The sequence below is a fragment of the Bos grunniens genome, chromosome 11 (assembly GCF_055505025.1).
Source record: "Bos grunniens cultivar Pamir isolate PY7600 chromosome 11, Bosgru_T2T1.0, whole genome shotgun sequence".
Taxonomy (NCBI): domain Eukaryota; kingdom Metazoa; phylum Chordata; class Mammalia; order Artiodactyla; family Bovidae; genus Bos; species Bos grunniens.
In genome coordinates this window covers 802,977-830,954 of record NC_141175.1, presented here as the reverse complement: position 1 = coordinate 830,954, position 27,978 = coordinate 802,977, and the positions used below count along the sequence as shown (strand labels likewise).

General features: G+C 45.2%; 1 long non-coding RNA gene across 1 annotated transcript in view; it reads right to left on the bottom strand.

The window, feature by feature from the left end:
- Positions 1–20,441: 20,441 nt before the first annotated feature.
- The window catches only part of LOC147362185 (uncharacterized), a 41,163-nt gene continuing 33,626 nt past the window's right edge, over positions 20,442–27,978 (bottom strand). Inside the window, exon 3 of the long non-coding RNA XR_015136009.1 lies at positions 20,442–21,409. This is a non-coding gene — a long non-coding RNA (uncharacterized LOC147362185). The remainder of the gene's footprint in view (positions 21,410–27,978) is intronic.

Sequence of the window (27,978 nt, the reverse complement as noted above, 5' to 3'; positions counted from 1 at the left end):
CCCCACCATGCTGCTGGATGCTGTATACAGGGGTTGTGGAGGCAGACGTGTGAGCTGTCTCTGTGGGCCCGTGGCTGAGTGCACAGCGGGCAGAGCTCAGAAGAGGCTGAAAACCTCTTCAACTTGCTCTGGGCCTGGTTGAGATGCAAGGGTTAGCTCAGCTTCAGGGTGAGGATCAAGGTAGACCGGTGGCTGGAAGAGCCAGGGTAAGGCCTCAGAGGGGATGTGGTTGTCATTCAGGGTTAGGGATAGAGTGGTGGGTAAGTTAGGGTTGGGGATGAGCAGGCATTGGCTGAGGTTTGGGGTGACTGTTAGCTACATTAGTGTTAGAGGTCAGAGTGACAGTGTTAGATTTGAGTTAGGTTTGGGGTTGAGGTCAGTGTAAGTTAGGGTTAAGAATTAGGGTTTAGGATTAGGTATAGGCAAAGGGTTTGTCCATATGACCACTAACAATATAGGGTTATGTGGGTGTAAAAATTAAGATTTTGTTCAGTTTAGAGTTCATTTAGAAAAGATATACGTGAGCAGTGTTAGGTTCACAGAAAACTAGACATTATGTTTCTGATTATACTGGGAAAAGGGATTGGAGTAGGGTTCAAATTTTTAGCCTATTCTGACATGGGCCTGTGTTTAGAGTCAAGGGTGGTGTAGGACAATGGTCAGGTCCGAGGTTAGGGTTAGGGATAGTGTAATGTTCAGAGTTAAAGGATCAGGGTTAAGTATAGAGATTCAGGCTCAGTGCTCAAGGTTAGAAGGTAGGATCAGGGTCAGGATTTGAAGGTCAGGGACAGAATTAGAGGGAACAGTAAGAGGATGAGGTTTTGAGGAACCAGAGTGGAAGGATGCATGTTAGAGAGTCAGGGGTTAGGTTAGATGGTCTGAGTCAGGGTCAGGGTTGGGATTTTAGGGGTTAAGTCCAGTATCTAGCGGTAAGGGATTAAGGAGTATTAGGGTTTAGATTTAGAGGTAGGAGGGTAGGTTTAGAGGGTTAGGGTTAGAGTTAATGGTAGGGATTTGGGTGTTTGAGTTAGTGTAATAATGTTGGGGTTAAGCATAACTGGTCCATGCCCGCTTTCCCTCTCCTCCATAACTCTGAGGCCTCTGGGGTGAACAGGACTTTCCCTGGGTTGCTTGCGGACGTGGAGTTGACCTGGAACGCTGATCGTCTACTTCTGAGTCCTGAAGTCTGGTGCAGAAGAATGAAATGTCTGTTCTGGTCACCGACAGTGTCAAATGCAACTCAGCCTCGGTCAGTGGTTGTTAGGGCCTCAGCAGGTGGTTACTGTCCACAGGGTTTCCTCCCGCCATGTGACCTGGGGAGGGCAGTGCCTGCCCCACTCTGGCTGGACAGGACCCGGCCCAGCACAGGCCTGACTGAGGGCACTCAATGGTCATATGTGAATTTATACAGAACTTGGTGCAGTGACTGACCAACCCTCAGGTGCTGCCTCCTGAGTGCTTGTGGGGGCCTTCTGGGACCACAGGCATCCCCTGTCCCATTAGAGTGGGCATCAATAGACATCAAGTCTCAGGATAGCCCTTGACCTCTGACCGTTCAGGCAGTCATCTGTGGGCCACCAGCTCAGGTGATCCTGGTCCCTGTCAAGCCCCTGTAGCCAGTTACCGAGCTGACCGTGCTTCTGGGCCATTGAGCAGCTACCTGGGCGGTGTGGACAGCCCCTTGGGATGTTTCAGTTAGCAACATCCATGTGGCTGAGAAAAGGGTCTCCCTCTCACAGCCTTGTAGCCTGCCAAGAGAGGCAGTAGCACTCTAAACATTTGTGTGTCCTTGTTCACAACAGCCGTCCGGCAGACCATGGCCCTGCAGTCCTTTGGCCTGCCAGGTGTCACAGATTTTGATACTCATCATGACTCAAAGGTACGGGGGCAGCTGTACCTCCTCAGGGGAGGTTCTCGCTGAGGCTGCCTGGTCTTGGGGAACCACCTGCACCCATGTGGGCTCTGAGAGCTGCCAGTCCTGGATTCCGTGATATGGAGCAACCCTTGAGCCTCCGACTGCTTCACTGAGCAAGTAGTCTCTGCTCTTTTTAAGAGAGGGAGGAGACTGGATAAATGAGCAGTATTGCTTGCGGGGGTTGGTAGCTGGGGGCAGATGTGACTCCTAGGCTCCGACCATAAGGGACATGAGAGAGGTCTGTGCCTTTTGCAAGGGGAAGGGCTTCCTGCTGCCATGGGAGGACCAACCACAAGGGCACTGGACGGGTGGCTTCAGCTCCTGGCCCTCAGTCAGCCCTCCTTCCTTGGCCTTCGTGTCCCACAGCTGTTCTGTGGGCTGTCAGTGAGGTGGAGTCTGCTGCTTTCCTCGAGCCAGCATGTTCCTGAGTCAAAGCCCAGAACCTCAGCTTTTCTTAGGGAACTTCTTACCTTTTTCTAATATGAATGTTTTCAGAGAGCTGACCCCATGTTCCACCCACCTTGAAGATGGGCATATAATCCACATTTAGACGATCCTAGGTTCTGTCCTCTGGGTGCTCTGATGGGTTCAAAGATGATAATATGACCCAAGTTAGACCAATGGCATTTAAAGCCATGGCTGTCCATGGAACACAAGGGAAGGAGAAACCTTTTCTACTAGCACGGACGGTGAGTGGTGTCAGCCTGGAGTTGCTGTAGGCCCCAGAGACAGTGAGTGAAACTGTTCCTGTGAATGGGGCCCCCCAAAGTCATATAGCAGGACAAAGGGTTGGAGAGGGACCCGGTCACACTGAGAGAGCGTGAGCGCCTTGACCTGCCAGGTCTGAGCCTGCTCTTAAACTTGCCACTTAAAAATACTACTGTATTTCTACCATTTAAAATATATTTAATTATCTTACTTCGGAAGTATGTCCAGTCCCTAGGGATCAGAAAAGTCCTTGCTGACTCACAGTGATCAGTACTCTCTGAGTCTCCCTCTGCGTGGCGTCCACATTGGGTGGGGCACATCTGGGGGAGGTGAAGACACTGGGTGGGCTGAGATCTTAGGGGGCCTGCCAGACATCTGCTATTTGGAGATGTTCTGTTCCTTCCCTGTCCCAGGAGCATAAAATCCCAGAATAATGAGAGGAGAACCAGTGGGGGGAAGAGTTAACTGGTTTGTATCTTCTGTATTTCAGAGTTCATCTTGTTAATGTGTGTTTTTACTAGTAAATCACTCATTTCCTCTTGGTTGCCAGTGTGATACAATAGGTTTCTCTGATTTTTATTTTCTCCTCTTTTTAGTTTTTTTGTGTAATTTTTACAACTAATGAACAAATATTGATACCTTATTATGGGCATTCCTAGTGGCTCAGACGGTAAAGAATCCGCCTGCAATGCAGATGTGAGTTTGATCCCTGGGGAGGGAAGATCTCCTGGAGAAGGGAATGGCAATTCACTCCAGCAGAGTGAGAGTTCTGCTGGAGAACTTGCCTGGAGAGTTCCATGGACAGAGGAGCCTGGTGGGGGTCGCAAAGAGTTGAACAGGACTGTGACCAACACTTTCATTCAAACTTTTTCTGTTCAGGCTTCCATCCATGGTACCACATGATATGGAGTCATCAGGACTCTTTAATTTTCCGTGTCCTTGACAGTTTCTCAGACTTTTCTCAGTGACCTTGACAGGAGAAAGTCACTCTGTGGAGCCCACACTTCAGGAGAGGGATTGTGGCTCCCCCCCCTTGATGGATGGCTGAATGTGCCTATCAGTTATTTAAAATTCTCCTGCATAAGAGATTTCTATCTATTTATTTATTTTAGAAATAGACTAAACAAAAATATCTTACTAAAATGTAAGGTTTACAGAAGTTTCCAAATAGGCCATACGAAATGGTCACAAGCTTTTTCTTGAAGGGAGAATTCTACGCTTGACAGCAGGGTCACAATGTTATTAGTGAGGGCTGTGATGTTTACTGCTCCCATTTTGGTTCAAACACTCAAACTTGTCCACCTACGACATCTAAATGAAGCTAGAGAACGTATTCTAAAGAACTGGTTAGCTGCTTTTAACAAATGAAATTAGAGCACCATAAAAATGAGGAAAGGAGCCCATAAAATTGAAATAAAATGACCTTCCCCTTGACAAAAAAAAAAAAAAATAATAATAATAAAGTAAAGAACAACACCCACACTGCTGCAGCCAACCCTGACAACTATGCCATCTGCAGCGCGTGCACGTGAAGCTGCTTCCGTTGTGTCCAACTCTTTGCAACCCTATGTGCTCTAGCCCACCAGGTTCCTCTGTCTATGGGATTCTCCAGGCAAGAAAATTGGAGTGGGTTGCCATGCCCTCCTCCAGGGGTCTTCCAAACCCAGGAATCAAACCCATTAGTCATTTAGTCAGCCATTTAGTCAGATCCCTGGCTTGGCCTCTGGTCTCATCTCCTGAGATTTCAATTTAACCCCATCAACTCTCTGGAATTTTCCTGCATAAAAGATTTCTATCCAATCCCATTGATAAAATACCTGTGCAACAATTAATTTTTACTAGTGTGGATACTTGGATAGTTAGGTTAAGCTTTTGGTTATAATCCAGCACTACAGTATTTGGTTGCTTAGTTTATTCTGTTTTGGGTGTTGATATTTCTTTTCCTTTGGCTCTTGTTTCCTTTGACATCATTCCATATGTGAGTGTTTTTTCCTGCCTGTTTTGACTACTTAGGTTTCATTTCCATGAGACCTCTGTGTGCAGGAATTACATTTGTTTCTTTTACCTCTTTTGATCTATCTTGTGTCAAATTTATTATTAGCCCAGCCACAAGATTTCAAGAGAAACACAACTCAAGAGTCCTAATAGGTGCACAGGGATGTCTTCTTCTTGTATTAATTTGTAATTCCCTAATCGTGTATGATGTTGAGTATATTTTTGTATACTACCTGTATGTCTTTGGCCAGGTGTTTGTTCATATCTCTGCCTATTTTTAATGGAGTTGTTTGTGTTAGAGTTCTTTGCATATTTGAGGCAGAGTCTTTATTAGCTGTGTGTTTGCAAAAATTTTTTCTTTGTTTGTGGCTTGTATTTTGATTTTCTGAATATGGCTTTTCACAGAGTAGAAATCTTAAATTTTATAAAGTCCATGAAATTCCTTGCTCTTTTTTTGTGGATTGTCTTTTTGTGTTGTGTTAAAACTCAAAGCTTATGATCTATATGACAAAATCTATAATTTTGAATAGTTTTGCATTTAAAATTTGTCTATAAAAATGTTTGAGTAAGTTGATTTAAGTTTTAAAGTTTGCATCTACATTAATTTCATTCTGTGCAGTTTCCAACTAAGTGCTATTGTTGTTCAGTTGCTCACTCATAGCCAACTCCTTGCGATTCCATGGACTGCGGCTTGCCAGGCTTCCCCGTCTCTCACGGTCTCCCGGAATTTGCTCAAACTCATGTCCATTGAATCAGTGTTGCCATCCAACCATCTCAGCCTCTGTTGCACCTTTCTCTTCAGCGTTCTTTATGGTCTAACTCACATCTGGAAACCCACATACATGACTACTGAAAAAGCCATGGCTTTGACTATACGGACTTGCTGGCCAAGTGATGTCTCTTTTTAAAAAATATACTGTCATAGCTTTTCTTCAAGGAGCAAGTGTCTTTTAATTTCATGGTTCAGTCACTGTCTGCAGTGACTTTAGAGATCAATAAAAAAAGTCTGTCACTGTTTCCATTTTTTCCCCATCTGTTTGACATGAAGTGATGGGACCAGATGCCACGATCTTAGTTTTTTCAATGTTGAGCTTTAAGTCAGTGTTTTCACTCTCCTCTTTCACCTTCATCAAGAGACTCTTCAGTTCTTCTTCGCTGTCTGCTATTAGGGTGGTATCATTTGCATATCTGAGATTACTGATATTTCTCCCGGTAATCTCGATTCCAAGTAAGTATTCTTTAGTTAGTTTGGAAAAGTTATGGGATATTTGAATTTCCACAGGTTAATGGACTCAGCAATTCTGCCACCTTTCCTGGTAGCTCAGCTGGTAAAGAATCTGCCTGCAATGCAGGAGACCCCTGTTCCATCCCCGGGAAGATCCCCTGGAGAAGGGAAATGGCTACCCACTCCAGTATTCTTGGCCTTCCCTGGTGGCTCATTCTGTAAAGAATCTGCCTGCAATGTGGGAGACCTGGGTTCAGTCCGTGGGTCGGGAAGATCCCCTGGAGGAGGACATGGCAACCCACTCCAGTATTCTTGCCTGGAGAATCCCATGGACAGAGGAGCCTGGCGGGCTACAGTCCATGGGATCGCAAAGAGTCGGGGGCCACTGAGGGACTAGGCACGACGGATTCAGCGATTCTGCCAGCAGGAAAGCGCTGTGTCCCCTGAACTGGGAGGCAGGCAGGGCCTGCACTCCCCATACTGATCACGGGATGGCGCTGAGCCCGCATCGCTGACCCACGGCGTGTGCATGTTCGCTGTGGCCTCAGCTGGGCGTGCGGCTGGGAGGAGCTGGGTCTCCTCAGGCACGCCTGGGGTTTCTGCTGGGATGCCCGGTCAGCATCTCTGCTGTCAGGAGCTCAGGCTTCTCAGGCCTCGCTGGGGTTTTGGCTTCATGGTAACATGGGGTAGCGTCCACACCAGTGGGGACTGGGTTTCCTGATGAAAGGAGAAGGTGAGGAAAGACGGAGAAGTGAGAAGTTTCCTGTGTGCAACCCACAGCTGCGGGGGGGTCCCTCTTCAGACGACCCAGAAGGGCTGGGTGTGGAAAGTTGTTCCAGTGAGTTTTGTGTGCGGTGTCAATGGTGTCCAGGGCCCGTCTTTGGCACGTGGTGTTCAGTTTCTCCAGCACTGTTTCTTTGGGGCTGCCCTCCCCTTGGCACCCTTTAATCTATTAACGGACTGCATCCATGTGGGTTTGATTCTGGGCTTTCTGTCTGGTTCCTGTGGTTCCTGAACCTGTTTCCAGAGTGTTTTGGAAATTGTAGCGTCACCAAAGGTAGTGCAAACAGAGGGAGGGAGATGCCTCCAGCCTGATCTTTCTCAGGGTCGGCTAGACAGTTCGGAATTGCATGGTCCTTTATGTCTCCATGCAAGTGTAGGAGGGTTTGCTCTATTTCTGTGAAAAATACCATGAGATTTAGAAACACATTGCATTCACTCTGTATATCGGTTTGGGTGGAAACGGTTAGGGGTGAGGGAGTTATGTGTTAGCGTTAGGTGTTATGGTTAGAGTTAAGGGTTAGGGGTTGGGGTGAGGGAGTTAGGGGTTAGGATTAGGGATTAGGGTTAGAGTTAAGGGCTAGGATTTAGGTTTAGGGTTGGGGTTAGGGTTTGGGGTTCGGGTTGGGGTTCGGGTTAGGGGTTAGGGTTTAGGGTTTGGGGTTCGGGTTGGGGTTAGGGTTTAGGGTTAGGGTTACGGGTTAGGTGTTAGGGTTAGGGTTTAGGGTTTGGGTTCGGGTTAAGGGTTAGGGGGTTTGGGAGGGTAGAGGAGGGGGTCAGGGGTGTGGAGAAGGGTGTCGGCAGTGTGGAGGAGGGGTGGGAGGTTGGAAGGGCTGCCGTCTACACATAAGTCCCCACCCTGGCCATCTTCAGAATTGCTCATTGGTGTAGCAAGCATCCTAATTGGCTTTTCACCTGCGTAACTGGTGGGTTCTTAATGAGCAATGTGAACAGTGACATTAAATGTCTCAGTCAGGACTAGACACTTACTACGCCACATACAGGTGTAAGAACCTGGGGAGGCGTATGCAGCCAGTACCCTAGGACAGGGTTCAGACTTGACCCCTCAACACTTTGGGGTCCAGCCACTGCTTTAGCATTTCTGAGGGCCCAGTTCTGACGCTAAGGGTTCTGTAATCCAGCCTCCATCTGCCTTTAGTGAGACCCACACTTCTAGGATCCTACAGAGCAGGGCCTGTGTGAGTTCTCTGTGGCTTCTCTAACAGACGACCACATGTTGGGTGATTTAAAGCAACAGGAGTTCATCCTCCCCCAGTCCTGGAGACCAGACACCTGAGATCAAGGTGGCACAGGGCTGAGGTCCCTCCAGAGGCTCCAGGATAGGGTCCTTCCTGCCTTCTCCAGCTTTGGGGCTCCAGGGGTCCCAGGGCTTGTGGCCCCCTCCTTCCCACCTCTGCCTCCATCTTCACGAGGCTTCTCGTCTGTGTCCTCTTTCATCTCTTATAAGGACTCTGTCAGTTGGACTGAAGGTCACCCTAACCCTAGATGACCTTACCTTGAGATCCTTAACTATATCTATAAAGACCCTTTTCCCAGATATGGCCCTGTTCCTGTGTTCTGGGGGGACACATCTTTTGGGGCCACCATTCACCCCCATTATCTGTATATAAAATAACCCTTTTTTAGGAGATCACCACAGGCCCATATAGACAGGCACAGACAGTGGCCACACGCGTGGCGTCTGGAGAGAATCAGGATCCTGGAGTCACGTGGAATGGATCATGCCTGGCTTCATCAAGTGAGGGGAATCACAGGGAGGAGCGGGGCATGGTCTTGTTCAGGCTTCAGTAAGACCGTGTTGGGTGGGATGTGAGACACACTGTGAGGGCAGGAAGCTTTGTAGGGCCTGATGGAGGGATTAGGCTTGGGCCAGGGCCATGGGTGTAGAGGGGAATTAGTGTGGGGGTTGGCCATATGCCCTGGAGAAGGAGCTGACAGTCCCTGGGGCACAAGGAACTGGGAACCTGGGAGGCCTCCATGTTACTGAGCCAAACTTGAGTCCACACCCCTGAGTGCAGTAAAGCCAGTCGCCTGACACCAGGTGCGGTAAAGGCGAGGCAGCATTAACTGTAAAGGCACCAATACGTGGAGACAGTAACTCGTGCTCTAAACCCTGAAATCCCCGAAGGGCTTCAGGAAAGCAGTTTTACGGGCCACATGAGGGAGGAGGGTGACAGAGAACTGCTGGTGCACGGTTCTCTGGTTGGTGAGGTAACAGGCGGCTAACCTCACAAATCCTCAGGCACTGGACACTCTGGGGGTGACGTGTTCATGCTCATCAAATAGTTAACTTCTTCCCTTCAGTGGGGCTTTTAGCAGCTGTAAAACAACTCCCTGTGTGTGCCTCAGATACTATTATCTCCATACTTCAGAGAGGAGTTACAGCAGAGGATACGGGACGGGGTCTGTTCTGGGAGGGCCCGATTGGCTCCTGCTCGGTTACACCAGGTGTCTGGGCTCAGCAGCTGGAGAAGTTGGGGCTGCCTCCTGGGCATGGGGAGCAGCAGGATCGCAGTCCTCGAGGGGCCTGTTAGTCCCCAGGATGAGATGGGGAGGCCGTGGATGGACAGATGCACCTGGCCTGGGAGAGGGGTGCAGGCTGGAAATGTCACTGGAATCACCGCAGGGGGGAAGGGGAAAGGCCAGGAGGGGGCAGGTGGGTTATAGCACCTACGTGCAGGTGATGGTAGTCCTGTTGGACACAACTCAGAGCCATAAGGAGTGGTGGTCAGGGGCTCAGCTTCGTCCTCTTGTTTTTGTTTATCTGTAACTTCCCACTCCTGCAGCCTGGCCCTTTTCTCCTCTTCAGGTTATGTGTACAGTGGTCTCAGAATTGCTAGCTACTGCACTCTGGAACCCACTCCAGTGTTCTTGCCTGGAGAGTCCCGGGGACGGCGGAGCCGGGTGGGCTGCAGTCCATGGGGTCGCACGGAGTCGGACGCGACTGCAGTGACTTGGCAGCAGCAGCACCTGGAAAGGTCTCTATAAAAGGAAGCCCAGTGTTTACGTGCAGCCCATTTAGCCTTTTGTGTATCGATTCGTTCATTTCCAAAGTCAACACATTTTGCCCATCTCCTACAGTGAGAGATCTTTTCAGTGCATTTCTAATGTGGTTAGGTTTTGTTGCACTGTGTATTCTGTCCTGCGACTCTCCTACACCCTGAATAACTATACTTGAGAAGATGGTTTGATCCCTTGGGCTATACAAATCGACAAGTGTAGACAAATGCATAGTGACAGGTGTCCATCCTAAAGCGTCACAGGGAATACTTCAGCCCTCTTCAGCAGATGATCTGCTTATCATCTATGTAGTTTTGCTTTTCCTAGAATGTCATAAATGAGGTCATACCCCAGACTGTGTTCTTTCACTGAGTGATAGCACGTGAGAGTTAACCATGCTTTTCAAGGTCTGGTGGTTCATTCCTTACTACCCATGAGTAATACTCCATTGCATGTGTATGGGAGGAAAAACAATTTTCACTCTGCCCTTCCATAATACAAGACAAATTACCAGGAGGAAAAACAGAAGCATACCTCCCCTATGCTTCCCTGGTGGCTTTGTGGTAAAGAATCTGCCTGTAATACAGGAGACTTGGGTTTGACCCCTGGGTTGGGAAGATCCCCTGGAGAAGGAAATGGCAACCCACTCCAGTATTCTTGCCTGGGGAATCCCATGGACAGAGGAGCCTGGCGGGCTACAGTCCGTGGGGTCGCAAAGAGGCGAACATGACTTAGTGACTAAAAGAACAAATAGCTTCTGTATACAGGGGAGCTACCAAAGAAACCTGAGCCACTCCCTGAAATGTCCAAAGTCATCACCTTAAATGCCATCTTCAGCTAAAAACAAGACCCTGAAGGATGGGAGAAGCCCATTATGGAAGGTAATTACACAAAACACAGTAAAGAAGGGTATGATTGTTTATAGATTTAAGTCGGGACCTCTCCATTGATAAGTTACTTGAGTTTTAATTAGCCTTTTATTTCTGGTTGCAAACAGGGACAGCCCTTAAATGCAGAGATTTCTCTGTTGTAAATGTCCATCACAAAACGGCAATTGCTACTTAGTTTACTGAGAGTCCTCTTTTTTTTTTTTTTCCTTTCCATGGAAGTGGACTTAAGCAATCCTCACAGCAGAGAGGCATATTTTGGGGTGGCATGTTCTACTTGCTTTGACATGGATATACCCCAATTTGATTATGCATTCATCTATTGAAGGATACTATGATTACTTCAAGCTTTTAACTATTATGGATAGCGCTGCTGTGCCTAAGTTCATCTTCGTTTGCATTTGGGCATGGATTTTTCAAAGCAGTTTCCTAAATACTGGAAGTATGATCGTTGGATCCCAAGGTGAGGTGTGTTTAGCTTCAGAGAAAACTGCCCAACTGTGTTACGAGGTGGCTGTGCATGCATCCCACCAGCAGTGAGGGAGCGTTCCTGCTATTCTTCAGCCTCCAGCAATTGGTATTGTCATATAGTTAGAGTTTAGCAGCCTAATATGTGTAGTGTGATAGCTCGTGACTTTAATTTGTAATTCCCTAATGGCGTATGATGTTGAGCGTGTTTCTGTTTTGTACTATCTGTATAACTTTTTTTGGATGGGTATCTGTTCAGATCTTTACTTACTGTTTATAGGGTTGTTCAAGAGGTCTCTGTCTATTTTGTGTGCAAATCCTGTATCGGATATGAATTTTGCAAATTTTTTCCTCCCAGTTTGTGGCTTGTATTTTAATTTTCTGAATGAGGTCTTTCAGAATAGACATCTTTATTTCTATAAAGTCCACAATATTTTTCTTTTGTGGACTGACAGCTTGTGTGTTAAAACTCAAAGCTCATGATATACAGGCCAAACCCAGGGTCATGTAGATTTTCTATGTTTATGTCCACAATTTTGATAGTTTCAAAATTTAAATGTCTGTTAATAAAGTTGAGTGAATTTGGTGACTACATTTCATTGTATACCGTTTCAAGTTCATTATTCCTTAACTATTTTGGAGAAGTTTTGGATATTGGCAATATTTCAGTTTGAATTTGCATAGTTTAATAGACCTAACAGAACTGCCCCGAGGGGCGGAGTCTCCACTTAGCTGTGCCTGCGCGAGTGAGGGAGGCTTGAGCTGCACTTCCCATTGGCTGGCAGGGAGCGGGGAACCCGCCTCCCTAACCCGCCCCACCCCAGGCGGAATTCCCGCTCTGCCTGAGCACCTGGCTGCCTGTGGCTGCTGACGGGAGTCTGGTCTCCTCAGGACCTGCTCAGGCTTTGGCCTTGGGACACTGTGGGGTTCACTTCAGGCTGACAGGAGATGGGTCTTCTCAGGACCATTGGTGTTTCGGCTTTGGGACATTGTGGGGTTAGTTCAGGCTGAATGGGTGTCCTTGTAAAGCACCGGGAATAAACATGATGCCCCGGGAAGCTGTATCACAGACGCTCTGTTTTGCGTCCCCCATGCCTGGAACTGGGGCCGTGCATGCTCCAGTTAGAGACGCGTGTAGGCATGTGGTCCTTGGAGTTAATCAGAGCAACTAAACGGAAAAACGAGCCAAGTGACTCCAGATACTGCCAGTGCGGTCGTGAAGGGGAAAGGCTTGAGCCGCATTGCAGGACCGGAATACGGAAAGTGTGTGCTAGCTTCCTGCACTCGTGTTCCAGAACACTTCAGAAGGACCGAGGGGATCTCCGAGGCCCTTACTAGGAAAACAGAGTCCGTGAACCATGCGGCCCCGGCAGCGTGGGCAGGCGGAGAAGGCGGCGTGGGCCTGGCCGTCCCTGCGCAGCTGTCTCCTGCCCGTCGCGCAGGGGCCTTTCCACGGCGAGTTCCCCTGTTCACAACGGGCGGTGGAGCAGCCCCTCTGAGAGGCTGGACCACAGTGGGAGCTGCTGAGTAGCTCAGGTCCTGCGGAGGCTCCTGTGAGCCACACGTCTCAGGGGGAGGAGTCAGGAGGAGACACAGCAGCCCAGAAGGGCGAGGGCCGAGGAAAGGGCCTTTAAAAAGCCAAGTTCCAGATTCCCAGGAACCAGGTGTTTCCACTTTAGGTGGTGAGTCTGTGTGTCAGATGTCTGTCCCGGCGCTGGCACATGGGCTCCTGGGAGCCCTGGGCGGCTGCATGTGGCCCAGGGGCCCTGTGTGCCCGGCTGTCACCAGGCAGTGACGCTGCCCATGGATCCACACCGGACCAGTCGGAGAGGACGCTCCTCCAGGCCCAGAGAGCGGGCTGAGAAGCAGGAGGACTGGGACGGGGTGGGGGCCTGCTGTGCCCTTTATCTTCCCAGTTCTGGCTTTCTTTGCGTTAAGATCCTCAGGACCTGCTGGTGCTTCAGCTTTTGTCAGCCTATGCCGGCCCTGCCACCAACAAAGAGTGAGTTTTTTTCCATGCATTTCTGAGTTATTTAGACTCTGCTGCATTCTGTGTTCCATTCTGTGACACTCTCATATCCTAAATAACTAAATTTGAATAGACTATGATTTACCAATTGAAGTCTAAAGATCTATGGGTTTATACAAATGCACAGTGGTAGATATTCATCTGTAATGTCGGTTCAGTCGCTCAGTTGTGTCTGACTCTTTGCGACCCCATGGACTGCAGCCCGCCAAGCTTCCCTGTCCATCACCAACTCCCGGAGCTTACTCAAACTCATGTCCATGGAGTCGGTGATGCCATCCAACCATCTCATCTGTAATTTATCAGATGGAATATTGAACCTCCTACCTCATAATCTTTTTCTAAGTCTGTTTTGCCTTTTTCAGAATGTCATATAAATGGGATCATTAGTGTGTAGACTGGATTCTTTCACTTAGCAATATACATGTAAGATTCATCCATGGTTTTTGCTTGGTTTGACGGTTCATTCCATTATATTTCTGAATACTATTCATGTGTATTGGAGGAAAAATAATGTTCCCTTTATATTTCTCTTTTCCTCATTGAGACCTTCCCCTGCAATGAAAGGCAGATGAACTGGAGGAAAACAGAAGCTTATTACCATGCATACCCCCTATATGCTTGTAAGGTACCTAGGACAACCTGAAATGGCCCAAGCCTGTAACTTATGTGCTACCTTTAGCTAAGAACAAAAGAAAGATATTGGGTGGGGGGCGGGGGACGGAACCATTTGGGAGGTTTGGAGGCAAAGCACAGTAAACAAGGGTCTGGATATTATGCAGATTTACATCCAGGCCATCTCCATGGACTACCTTCTCTCAAGACTTAGTTATCCTTCCATTTCTGGTACACAGGTGGAGACAGCCTTACAAGTGGAGATTTCCCTAATAAATGTAAATTTAATTCCTAAAAGGGCATTTTCAAACGTTCTCCTGGATCTGCTGTTTTTTAAATGTCAGTCCAGAATTATCCTGATGTCCAAAAGACACAACTCGGGGTGGCGTATTCTGCTCCCCTTGATGTACATGTGCCCTAATCTGCTTATTAATTCATTTACAGAGGAACATTCTGATGTCTTTCAGTTTTTAACCAGTTTTTAACCCAGAATAGAGTTACTGTGCATTATTTTATGCTAGTTTTTGTTTGAACAGTTTTTCAAAGCTGTTGTCTAAATACAAGAGGTGTAGCGTTGCATCCTAGATGAGTCTGTTTAGCTTTGGAAAAAACTGTCAGACTGTCTTCCAAAGATGGCTGTGCACGCATCCCACCAGGATCTTGAGTAGGTTTTTTTATGGTTGTTTACTATCAGAGTACCCTCTGTGGCCAGGTGTTTTTTATTGTTGTTTACTATCAGAGTACCCTCTGTGGCCAGGTGTTTTTTATGGTTGTTTACTATCAGAGTACCCTCTGTGGCCGGGTGTTTTTTATGGTTGTTTACTATCAGAGTACCCTCTGTGGCCGGGTGTTTTTTATGGTTGTTTACTATCAGAGTACCCTCTGTGGCCGGGTGTTTTTTATGGTTGTTTACTATCAGTGTACCGTCTGTGGCCGGGTGTTTTTTATGGTTGTTTACTATCAGTGTACCCTCTGTGGCCGGGTGTTTTTTATGGTTGTTTACTATCAGTGTACCCTCTGTGGCCGGATGTTTTTTATGGTTGTTTACTATCAGAGTACCCTCTGTGGCCGGGTGTTTTTTATGGTTGTTTACTATCAGAGTATCCTCTGTGGCCGGGTGTTTTTTATGGTTGTTTACTATCAGAGTATCCTCTGTGGCCGGGTGTTTTTTATGGTTGTTTACTATCAGAGTACCCTCTGTGGCCGGGTGTTTTTTATGGTTGTTTACTATCAGAGTACCCTCTGTGGCCGGGTGTTTTTTATGGTTGTTTACTATCAGAGTACCCTCTGTGGCCGGGTGTTTTTTATGGTTGTTTACTATCAGTGTACCCTCTGTGGCCGGGTGTTTTTTATGGTTGTTTACTATCAGTGTACCCTCTGTGGCCGGATGTTTTTTATGGTTGTTTACTATCAGTGTACCCTCTGTGGCCGGATGTTTTTTATGGTTGTTTACTATCAGAGTACCCTCTGTGGCCGGGTGTTTTTTATGGTTGTTTACTGTCAGTGTACCCTCTGTGGTCAGGTGTCTGTTTCAGTCTTTATCAATTATTTATGGCTTTGTTTGCTCTAGATTTCTTGGTATAACTTGAGTACAAATTCTTTATCAGATATGCATTTTTTAAAAATTATTAATGTTTGGCTGTGCTGGGCCTTCATTGTTTGGGCTTTTGTCTAGTTATGGCGAGCAGGGGCCACGCTAGTTGTGGTGTGTGGGCTTCTCACTGTGGCTCCTGTTGTGGGACACAGGCTCTAGGCTCATGGGCTCAGTAGCTGCAGCTTCCGGGATCTAGAACACAGGCTCAGTGGTTGCGGTGCGTGGGCTTAGCTGCTCCACGGCATGGACAGGGATCCAACCTGCATCTTCCGCATTGGCATGAAGATTCTTTAATACTCAGCCACCAGGGAAGCCCTCAGCCATGTTTTAGATTCTAGTTTGCCACACCCGTATCTGGTGAGAGAGGCCAGTATCAAGAGGCCTGGGAGCTGGGGGTGCTCAGCCACAGTTCTGGCTGTGCCATAGAAAGCTTTGGGGCCTTTGGTGAGCACCTCAAGTTTCCTGGGACTGTTTCCTCTCTTCAGAAATGCCCTGCTGTTGGACTGTAGCCCACCAGGCTCCTCTGTCCATGGGATTTCCCAGACAAGAATATGGAGTGGGTGCCATTTCCCTCTGCACAGATACACATTTGGAAGATATTTTCTCCTGGTTTGTGGTTTTCATGCAGGAAGGGGGGACCCCTTCCACGGCCTGAGAGTGGGCTCTTGTCTGGCACTTGGAAATGAATTGTCTGAGGAGACGTGTACTATCAAAGCTAGAGGTTTTATTGGGAAGGGCTGCCTGGGTGGAGGGCGGGAGGGTGAGGGAAGCTGAGAGAACTGCTCTGCCACGTGGCTCACAGTCTCAGGTTTTATGGGCACTGGGTTAGTTTCTGGTTTGTCTCTGGCCAGTCATTCTGAATTGGGGTCCTTCCTGGTGGCATATGCATCACTCATCCAAGGTGGATTCTGCAAGGAGGATCCTGGGAGGTTGGTAAGACCTGCGGATTGGAGTCTTCTATCTCCTTTGACCTTTCCTGAATTCTGGCTGGTGGTGGCTTCTTAGTTCCTTGTTCTTACCCAGGACCTCCTGTTGTAAGATGACTCCTGCAGGTGGTTTCTCTGGTGCCCGGCAAGGACGGGTGGGTGGTTTTGGTTAGTGGTTCCCCTAACACTTTGTCCTGTGGTTTTCTTGAGTAAGGTCCTCTACAGAGTGAATGTATACATTTTTAAAAGTCAGTGTTTTAATCAATTTATTTAAAACATTTTTTATATTGGCTTTTTTGTTGTGTTTTAGAACTCATCACCAGACTCAGGTCATGTAGATCTTTTGTTGTTTTCTAAAATGTTTATAGTTTTTAATTGAAATGTGGTGTCAGCTGCAAAGTTTGTGTTTATGTCCTTTCATTCTGTATGGTTTTTAATCAATTTTAATCAATTGTTCCCTGGCCATGTGTTGAGCAGGGTCATGGAGATTTTTGGCTCCATTTCAGTTTGGGTTTCCAGTCTGAGTGCTCACAGCAAAGCTGGTTCTGGGTGAGCCCTCTGGGGTCTGTGAGTGCAGGGCTGCCACTCTTCTCTGGTGGCCTGCTTGGGGCGCCAACCCCCTCTCTGACGTGTGGGGACAGGATGTTTGCCTTCAGACTCAGCTCAGTGACCAGCTGGTGGGAGCTTTGTCTCCTCAGCACCATCAGGGCTTGGGCTCCTGGATGATGGGGCTGCGTCCAGGCTGAGAGGAGGGGGGTTGCCTCAGTGCCCACCAGCAAGGGGGAGCTGCAAGAGGGAAAAATGAGGATGAAGTAAACATTTCCTGTGTCCAGCTGAGTGCTGACTGGAGGTCCATCTCAGAGAACTCGGGGGTAGGGGGTGCAGGGAAGAGCTCCATGTGCCAAATGGTGAATGTTTAGTTAGATTTCTGTTAGATGATCTAGAGGATGCCCAGTGATGCTCTCTGGTGTAGGTGGCCAGTTTTCCTGTCACTGTTTCTTGAAAGGACTGTCCTTTCCTCTTTGCACGTCCTTGGCTTGATTTTCATGAACTGTCCACACACATGTGGCTTTATTCCTGGGCGCTCTATTCTTTCCTCGAGTCCCTGTGCCCGTGTTTGTGCCAGTTCCTCACTGTTGTGGTTACTACAGCTCTGTGATGTGGTTTGAAGTCAGAGAGGAAGATGCCTTCAGGTTCACTCTTCTTTCTCAGAGTCTTTTGGGCTGTTCAGGGTCCTTAGTTGTTGCAGAATATTATTAGGAATATTTATATTTCTATGAAAAATGCCATTGGATATTATATTTTGAGTGCAGTGCGTTTGCTGATGGCTTTGGTTGGAATGGACATTTTAATAACTCATTTTTCCAGTGCATGAGCATGGAATATTTTTCTGTTTATTTGTGTTTTCTTTGGTAGCTTTATCAGTGCTTTCTAGTTTTCTAACTACTGGTCTTTTATGTCCTTGGTTAAGTTTTTTCTTAATTTTTGTTTCTGATTGTTATTAGTGTATAGAAACACAAGTGATTTTCATATATTGACTCAGATTGTAAATTGTAGTATTTTATATGATTGTAAGTTGATCCCAAATTATTCAACTTTACTGAATGTATTCTAACAACTTTTTGTGAAGTTATGTGGGAAATTTTATTTGTAAATTCCATGTGGACTCCTTCAAGGGCAATGAGCATCACAACTTCCCTTGAACTTTGTCTGGGTAAGTCTTGGCCTCTATAAAAAAGTTTCAAGCCTGTCTGATCTGATTTTCTTTTGTGGTATTGACATGGTTGTTTTGAAAAATAATTTACTTTTCAGTAACTTAAAGTGTGCAGGAAACCCTTAATAATGGTAAAAAAAATACTCACATTTGCCACATCACCTAAAATACTCCATGCGTTTTATCCAAAATGGGCGCATTCTCCTGTGGAACCAGCACATAATCTCCAAAATCAGGAAATCATATAGTTTCTACATTATAATGTAATCCACAGCCCCACTTCCACTTTCAGCAATTGTCCAATTGTATGAAAATGCCTTTTTTCCCATCCTCATCCAATATTTTTTTAGACTGTTACTGAGATTTTCAGACATTTGGACAAACTTGGTGGATGTAAAGCAGACATGGTGAATATGGGATCTGGGTGGCCTTTTCTATGTGGATTTTTTAACTAAAGATGTTTTTAATGTTTATTCATTTTGTAACATGTACCAATACTACATTCTTTTCCCCCATAGTAATTAAACATAAATAACATGCCATTTACCATTTACATATTTGTAAGCATACAGTGTTGTAGTATGAACTACCTTTACTTGTTTTGCAAACCAGTTTAATAATGTGCACCTTGTACATGCTTTGGAGAAACTCAGGAAACTGAGTAAGTGACTGAAATGGCCCAAGATATCACCTTAGATACCGTCTTCATCTAAAAACCACACAGGGGCTTCCTGGTGGTCCAGTGGCTAAGACTGGACACTCCTTAAGAAGGAGGCCCAGGTTCCATCCCTGATCCGAGAGCTAGATCTCCCATGCCACAATGAAGAGTTTGCATGCTGTAGCTAAATATCTGGCTTGCCTCAATGAAGGTCAACCTGGCTCAGCCAAATAAAAAACAAATAAATATTAAAAAATAAAGGAAAGGAAGGGTATGGTGGTTGTACAGATTTACATCTTAGCTTTCCCTATTGATAAAAAAAGAGTTTCACAAGACTGTTATCCTTCTATCTGATATATACAGAGAATTCCTTTGAAATGAAATTTCTCTTGTAAATGTGACTCAGAAGAGCCATCTTGAACTTGGGTTTCAGAGATGATTATGTGTCCTCTTAAAAAAAAAGTTATTAATTCCAACTAATTCTCATGCTGAAGGGGTATATTTTGGGGTAGCATTTGCTCCCCTTCACTTTGGATGTATGCCAGTTTGTTTATACAGTCATCTACTGAAGACATCCTGATATTTGAAAGTTTTTAGCTATTAGAAGTAGAGCTCCTGTGTATAATTGCGTGACAGTTTTTGTCTGGACACTTTTTCAAAGCTGTTTACTAAGTACTAGATATGTAGTGTTCAGGTCACAGGTGAGCCTTGTTTAGCTGAGGAAAAATCCAGCCAAGTTTCTCTGTGGCATGTGGGATCTTCCTGGGTAAGGGATCGAACTTGAGTGTTTTGCATCGTCAGGCAGATTCTTTACCACTGAGCCACCAGACAAGCCCCGCCCCCCTTTTTTGAGTTTCCTGATCTAATAGGTGTGCAGTGCTACTTTACTGTTGTTTTAGTTTGTAATTTCCTTATGATATATGATTTTGAGTATTTTTGATATGCTGATTTACTATCTTTATGTTTTCTTTGGCCAAGTGTTCAGATTTGTACATTTTTAATGAGGTTGTTTGTTCCAGATTTTTTGGTATAGTTGGAGTACAATCCAGAAGTAGATGTTTTTTGGAACACCTTTGCTTTCTCCATGATTCAATGAATGTTGTCAACTTGATCTCTACACTTACAGTAATAAAAGAACCATTGCTATTTAGAATGCAGGGGCTTTAGGGAAGTCATTAGGTCATGAAGGCTTGGCTTTGCCCTCATGAACTGAATTAGTTCCTGCTCATGCTTAGTCGTGTCCGACTCTGTGACCCCATGGACTGTAAACCCGCCAGGCTCCTCTGTCCATGTGGTTCTCCAGGCAAGAATACTGGAGTGGGTTGCCATTTCCTGACCCAGGGAACATTCCCTACACAAGGATCAAACTCAGGACTCCTGCATTGCAGGAATCTTCTTTACTTTCTAAGCTACTAGGGAAGGCCATGAACTGGATTAGTGCCCTCTTAAAAGAGCCCAGGGCACTCCCTTGCCCCATGTGATGTGTGGGCACAGCAAAAATACAGCCATCTACAAACCAGGAAGAATGCTTTCATCATAACCTACCGGGGACCAGCCCTGGCAGGATCCAGGGATACCCTCAGGAGGAATGGTGTCAGTGAAAGAGGAAAGGTATAAAGGGGAGAAAAAGAGGCGTGATCTTCCTTGGTTTACACAGAAAGCCAATAAAGTCCATGACAACTGACTTGCTCTGTTCACGGAGGCCACAGGTGCTCTCTCGGTGGGGGGAAGACGCAGGGCGTCCCCTCCCCTGAAGACGCTAGGCGCCTTCCTGATTAAGTCTTAGAAGCCCACACAGATAAGTGAACTCAGAGAGCCTCTGTGCTCCAAGGAGTCATCCTGAAAAAAGAAGAGAGAGAGAGAAAGAAAAAGAAAAAAAGAAAGAATGAATGACACGGGGAGACCAAGCTTCGGTGAGCAAGGCCCATAACTTTATTTTTAAAAGGAGCTTTTATACCCTCAGTTGTACATAGAGGATAATGGAAGATACAGAGTCATGCAGGGTCAGCAGTCCTTGACCCTTATCGAGACCAGGCTTTCTTTCTGCAAACTTATCGTATACAGAGGCTTTAGGTGATTTACATCATCTTCTGGCCAGGAGACCTGTTAACATTTTTCTTCTGATAAAGGTTAATCAACCAGAAAACTTATTTTCTCTAAAGGTGATTTTTCTAAAGTTTGGCGCCACTCCCCAAAAGCACTAGATAAAGTTGCATTCCTATAGGGCAAATGTGCAGTGGGGGATAACAAGGAAAGAATTTACTAACTCAAGGGTCTAAGGTTGTTAACATCAAGACTACTACTTATTTTCTCTATATACCGACTATATCAGTTAATACACTCCCAGGGACACAGTGGGTAAGGGATATGGAAACTTGGCAGCAAGCATTGGCTCAACAATTAAATCCTTCACCAGTTCTATTCTAATAATTTTAACTCCCTGAAAGGCTCTATATTGTTAGAATGTCTCAAGCTTTCCATGCTTCTCGTGGTTGGGAGGCTGTAAACAATCACATGCGTAGTTGTAAGAGTCCAGATAAACCTGTCAGGCAAGTTAGAAAGCCATCTGAGGGGTTTGAATTGAAACACTCTTATTATGTCCAGGAGACTTATTAACTAGAGCTCTAAGTTGATTTCCTTCAAAGAAAGGTAGTTGGGGACAGCCCCCTGTTAATGTCAGAAGAGTTGGTAAAAGGCATGATATAATAAACAGTAGACAGATTTTGGTATCAGGGTAGATGCTGGAGCAGATCCAGGAAATCCCTCGAGTCCTGATCCGCCTTTGCTTGTCAGGTCTTCTCCGCATGACCTTTGTCATGGGTGAGATCTCCCGTGGTGGCTCCCGGCATCGAACCCAATCCAGTCTTAGACTTCCAGCTTTCAGAACAGTGATAAATAAATGCCTATGTTATGATTACTATAGCAGTCCAAACAAGCTAAAACAATCATCAACATGATGTTCAGATATCAACAGAGTTTTCACCAGAAGACTCTGCATTAAAGAATGTGTTCTGTTTGATCCCACTTGTGTAAAATTCAGAAAAAGACACAAACTGTGTAGAGTGCTGAAAATAAAGACTCATCTAAGTTGAGGAATCCTGACTCAGAAAGAAGAGGAGAAGTTGGATATAGTGTTGGTCTTCTACTTGGTTTAGAAGTTTGGTCATAAAGGCATTTTTACTTTGAAAAAATTCAATAAATTGTAAACTTATGTTTTGTGCACATTTTGAACATACTATAAGTGTTTGAAATATATTAAAAATGATACTACTCTTCAAAGAAGCAAAACTTCCTTTGAATATGAAAGCAGTCTTTTTGTCTACTGAGGGCAGAACATATTAGTTTACGAGGGCTGCTGTAACTAACGGAGAAGACAATGGCATCCCACTCCAGTACTTTTGCTTGGAAAATCCCATGGACGGAGGAGCCTGGGAGGCTGCAGTCCATGAGGTCGCTAGAGTCAGACATGACTGAGTGAGTTCACTTTCACTTTTCACTTTCATGCATTGGAGAAGGAAATGGCAACCCACTCCAGTGTTCTTGCCTGGAGAATCCCAGGGATGGGGGAGCCTGATGGGCTGCCGTCTCTGTAGTCACACAGAGTTGGACACGACTGAAGCGACTTAGCAGCAGCAGCTATAACTAAGTACCACAGACTGGGGTGGCTTAAACAAAAGTGACTGATTTCCTTCCAGTTTGAAGGATAGTAAGTAATTCAAGGTCAAAACGTTAGTAGGGTTGGTCTCATTCTGAAGCTTCTGTCTGGCTTATAGACAGCCATCACCTCCTGTGTCTCTCACAGTCTTTCCTGTGTGTATATTTCCTGTGTGTATGTTCTAATCTCCTTTCTTAAAAAAGATACCAGTCATCTTGCGTTGCTACAGCTGCTGCTAAGTCGCTTCAGTTGTGTCCGACTCTGTGCGACCCCATAGACTGCAGCTCACCAGGCTCCCCCATCCCTGGGATTCTCCAGGCAAGAACACTGGAGTGGGTTGCCATTTCCTTCTCCAATGCACGAAAGTGAAAACATAAAGTGAAGTCGCTCAGTCGTGTCCAACTCCTAGTGACCCCATGGGCTGCAGCCTACCAGGCTCCCCCATCCATGGGATTTTCCAGGCAAGAGTACTGAAGTGGGTTGCCATTGCCTTCTCCACATCTTGTGTTAGGATGCACTATTTGAACCAATTACAATTTAATTTCCTCTTTATAAACTATATCTACAAATTCAGTCATATTCAGAAGTACTGGGAGTCAAGCTTTTGATATATGGATATTTAAACTTTTCAATCCATAACCCAAAGTGAGATGGTAATAGGCTGTGGCACAAAGTTATGATAATTGTGTGGAAGAAATTGTGTTAAATTGGATTAAATTTTACGGGTAACAGACTATGGCACGAGTATCGATGGCAGACATCAGTATTATGATGTAGACTTCCCAATGTATGAAGGAAAATATGGACACGGAATCTAAAAAAGAAAAGCACTAGAAACCACTTGTGCCCCATGGCAAATCTGCATTGTACCCAATTGTTATTTCTCCAGAGAACTCATTTAGTGCAAAATACTATCTAACAAAGCAAGCACTTAATACTCACCTATATGTATAATCTCTTAAGGAAATGGCATCAGTCTACAAATAATATAAATCCTGCCTGCATTATTCAGCAGAAGAGCCATGACATTGATGCTCTTTCTAAAATGGCTCTTCCTTCAAAGGTATGTAGACTTCTGTATTATACATTTATTTATAACCATCAAAACTCGGCTTTCTTCTTTGGGCCATCATGTGCCAAAACTAGACATGATTCATAAATGACAAGAAAGAAAAAGGAAATACCAATGACCAGAAAAGTGTGGATATTTACTATTTTAGGTACTATTACTTATATAATTCATTGAGTCATTTAGGTGGATGATAAGGAATATATTCGGAGAAAGCGATGGCACCCCACTCCAGTACTCTTGCCTGGAAAATCCCATGGACGGAGGAGCCTGGTAGGCTGCAGCCCATGGGGTCATTAGGAGTCGGACACGACAGAGTGACTTCACTTTCATGCATTGGAGAAGGAAATGGCAACCCACTCCAGTATTCTTGCCTGGAGAATCCCAGGGATGGGGGAGCCTGGTGGGCTGCCATCTATGGGGTCGCACAGAGTTGGACACGACTGAAGCGACTTAGCATAGCAAGGAATATATTGAATGCCATTCTCTATGATTCTTTACTTAATGACTAATAGCTACCATTTATTGATGACTACCCAGTCCATGGAGGTACAAAGTGTCAGAAATGACTGAGCATGCACACAAACACACACAGACATGTATGGAGATCAATATGTTCAATAGTGCATATATTCTGTTGCATAATCCTCAAAATAAACCTACCCATATAAGGAATCCATTTTGACCAAAAAAAAAAAAAAATGATGAAGCCCAGAAATATTAAGAAACATTGTCCAGAGTGCATGGATCAAAATTGTTAAAGCCAGAATGGGAATTCAACAAGTTGACTCCATAGCCCATGTTTTTACCAGTAAATTCTACTCAGTTCAGTTCAGTCATTCAGTCGTGGCTGACGCTTTGCAACCCATGGACTGCAGCACGTCAGGCCTCCGTGTTCATCACCAACTCCTGGAGTTTACTCAAACTCATGTCCACTGATGTTGGTGATGCCATCCAACCATTTCATCCTCTGTCATCCCCTTCTCCTCCCACCTTCGATCTTTCCCAGCATCAGGGTCTTTTCAAATGAGTCAGTTCTTCTCATCAGGTGGCCAAAGTATTGGAGTTTCCGCTTCAACATTAGCCTTTCCAATGAATATTCAGGATTGATTTCCTTTAGGATGGACTGGTTGGATCTCCTTGCAGTCCAAGGGACTTTCAAGAGTCTTCTCCAACACCACAGTTAAAAAGCAACAATTCTTCAGTGCTCAGCTTTCTTTATAGTCCAACTCTTACATCCATATATAACTACTGGAAAAATGATAGCCTTGACTAGATGGACTTTTGCTGGAAAAGTAATGTCTCTGCTTTTTAATATGCTGTCTAGGTTGGTAATAACTTTCCTTCCAAAGGGTAATTTCATGGCTGCAGTCACCATCTGCAGTGATTCTGGAGCCCCCAAAATAAAGTCTATCACTTTTTCTACTGTTTCCCCATCTTTTTGCTATGAAGTGATGGGACCAGATGACATGACCTTAGTTTTCTGAATGTTGAGCTTTAAGCCAATCTTCTCACTCTCCTCTTTCACTTTCATCAAGAGGCTCTTTAGTTCTTCTTCACTTTCTGCCGTGAGGGTGGTATCATTTGCATATCTGAGGATGTTGATATTCCTTCCAGCAATCTTGATTCCAGCTTGTGCTTCATCCAGCCCAGTGTTTCTCATGATGTACTCTACATATAAGTTAAATAAGCAGGGTGACAAGATATAGCCTTGACAGACTCCTTTCCCGATTTGGAACCAGACTGTTGTTCTAACTGTTGCTTTCTGACCTACATATAGATTTCTCAAGAGGCAGGTCAAGTGGTCTGGTATTCCCATCTCTTTCAGAATTTTCCACAGTTTATTGTGATCCACACAGTCAAAGGCTTTGGGATAGTCATTAAAGCAGAAATAGATGTTTTTTTCTGGAACTCTCTTGTTTTTTCAATGTTTTTCCAACGGATGTTGGCAATTTGATCTCTGGTTCCTCTGTCTTTTCTAAAACCAACTTGAACATCTGGAAGTTCATGGCTCATGTATTGCTGAAGCCTGGCTTGGAGAATTTTGAGCATTACTTAACTCGCATATGAGATGAGTGCAATTGTGCGGTAGTTTGAGCATTCTTAGGCATTGCCTTTCTTTGTGATTGGAATGAAAACTGACATTTTCCAGTCCCGTGGCCACTGCTGAGTTTTCCAAATTTGCTGGCATACTGAGTGCAGCACTTTCACAGCATCATCTTTTAAGATTTGAAATAGCTCAACTGGAATTCCATCACCTCTACTAGCTTTGTTTGCAGTGATGCTTCCTAAGGCCCACTTGACTTTGCCTTCCAGGATGTCTGGCTCTAGATGAGGGAGCACACCATCGTGGTTATCTGGGTCGTGAAGATCTTTTTTGTGTGGCTCTTCTGTGTATTCTTGCCATCTCTTCTCAATATCTTCTGCTTCTGTTAGATCCATACCACTTCTGTCCTTTATTGTGCTCCTCTTTGCATGAAATATTTTCTTGGTATCTCTAATTTTCTTGAAGTGATCTCTAGTCTTTCCCATTCTATTTTTTCCTCTATTTCTTTGCTGAGGAAGGCTTTTTTTTTCTGATCACCGAGGAAGGTTTTCTTATCTCTCCTTGCTATTGTTTGGAACTCTGCATTTGAATGGGTATATCTTTCCTTTTCTCCTTTGATTTTCACTTCTCTTCTTTTCTCAGCTATGTGTGAGGCCTTCTCAAACAACCATTTTGTGTGTTTGCACTTCTTTTTCTTGGGTATCATCTTGATCCCTGCCTTCTGTACAATGTCATGAACCTCCGTGCATACTTCTTTAGGCACTCTGTCTATCAGATCTAATCCCTTGAATCTATTTGTCGCTTCCCCTGTATGATTGTAAGGGATTTGACTTAGGTCATAGCTGAATGGTCTAGTGGTTGTCCCTACTTTCTCCAATTTAAGTCTGAATTTAGCAAGTGAATTTGGCAAGTGGATTTGGATAATATTTGTCACCTCTTTTTTTTTTTTAAGTGAACCACTTTCTCTACTCTTTTGAGATTTGTTTCAGTGTTGCATGAAGAATGATGATGTCAAGGTTCTTGGTTAAGTCATGTTCCTGGTTTTAGTTTCCAATTTTCAAAATAATTTGTGGGTGACCTTGAACCACTCATTTTGTGTCATTCATGCAGTTAATTTTTAGGATGAAGTATCTGACCTCCAAGATCACTTCTGGCTCATAATCTCCCCAAATCTTGATTCTTTTGGAGAATTTAAAGCAATTTTGCTATTTGCAGAAAATTCAGGATAGTTCTGTAAAGCACTTTAAAAAATGGATCTCATTCATACATTTATTTATATATCTATCAATTTTTTTATAGTTAAGCAATGGCACCCCACTCCAGTACTCTTGCCTGGAAAACCCCATGGAAGAAAGAGCCTGAAAGGCTGCAGTCCATGGGGTCACTGAGGGTCGGACACAACTGAATGACTTCACTTTCACTTTTCACTTTCATGCACTGGAGAAGGAAATGGCAACCCACTCCAGTGTTCTTGCCTTGAGAATCCCAGGGACGGGGGAGCCTGGTGGGCTGCCGCCCATGGGGTCGCACAGAGTTGGACACGACTGAAGCGACTTAGCAGCAGCAGCAGCAGCAGCAAGCCCTACTAGCAGAGAAGGCAATGGCACCCTGCTCCAGTGCTCTCACCTGGAGAATCCCATGGATGGAAGAGCCTGGTGGGCTGCAGTCCATGGGGTCGCTAAGAGTCGGACACGACTGAACGACTTCACTTTCACTTTTCACTTTCATGCCCTGGAGAAGGAAATGGCAACCCACTCCAGTATTCTTGCCTGGAAAATCCCATGGAAGGAGGAGCCTGGAAGGCTGCAGTCCATGGTGTTGCTGAGGGTTGGACTCCACTGAGTGACTTCACTTTCACTTTTCACTTTCATGCATTGGAGAAGGAAATGGCAACCCACTCCAGTGTTCTTGCCTGGAGAATCCCAGGGACAGGGGAGCCTGGTGGGCTGCCATCTCTGTGGTCGCACAGAGTCAGACACGACTGAAGCGACTTAGCAGCAGCATCTCTAGTATAAAATGTATTTAACCTTGACTCTCTTCCTTGCTCTCTTCCTCTTTAACACACACACACACACACACACACACTCACACACACAATGTTTTCTTGTTTTAAATTCCCTTTTTCTCGGTGGAGTGCAAGTTATAATAATCTGGTGCCAATGAGTTTGCCTTATGTAGCTTCTCCATAAAAGGTGAGAAGGAACTAAGGAAGAGTCTGGGATCCTTGGGCACTGAAGAGGAAAACTTTGCCTGAGTGTTATTCTGTCCATGATTTTCCATCAAAATTGAGGGTAGTACAAATGGGAGTTAATGAACAATCTTTGTTTCCATTCAGATTCTTTAATCTGCTAGCTATCTTTAATGTCTGAGCCACCAGAGAAGCACCAAGAATACTGGAGTGGATAGCCATTCCTTTTTCCAGAGGATCTTCAGGACTCAGGGATCAAACCTGGGTCTCCTGCATTACAGGGAGACTCTTTTCAGTCTGAGCCACCAGGGAAGCCCCTACTATCCATATTTTGTGGAGAAACTGAACCTCAGAATTATTTTACACAGTTTTTTTTTTTTTATATATTTTACCCTTCAACACAGAAATAATACTGATCACAATCACAAATAGGTGGTGAGATCTTGTGAACTGTTGATAGGTGAAAATTCATGGCTCATTTCAATTT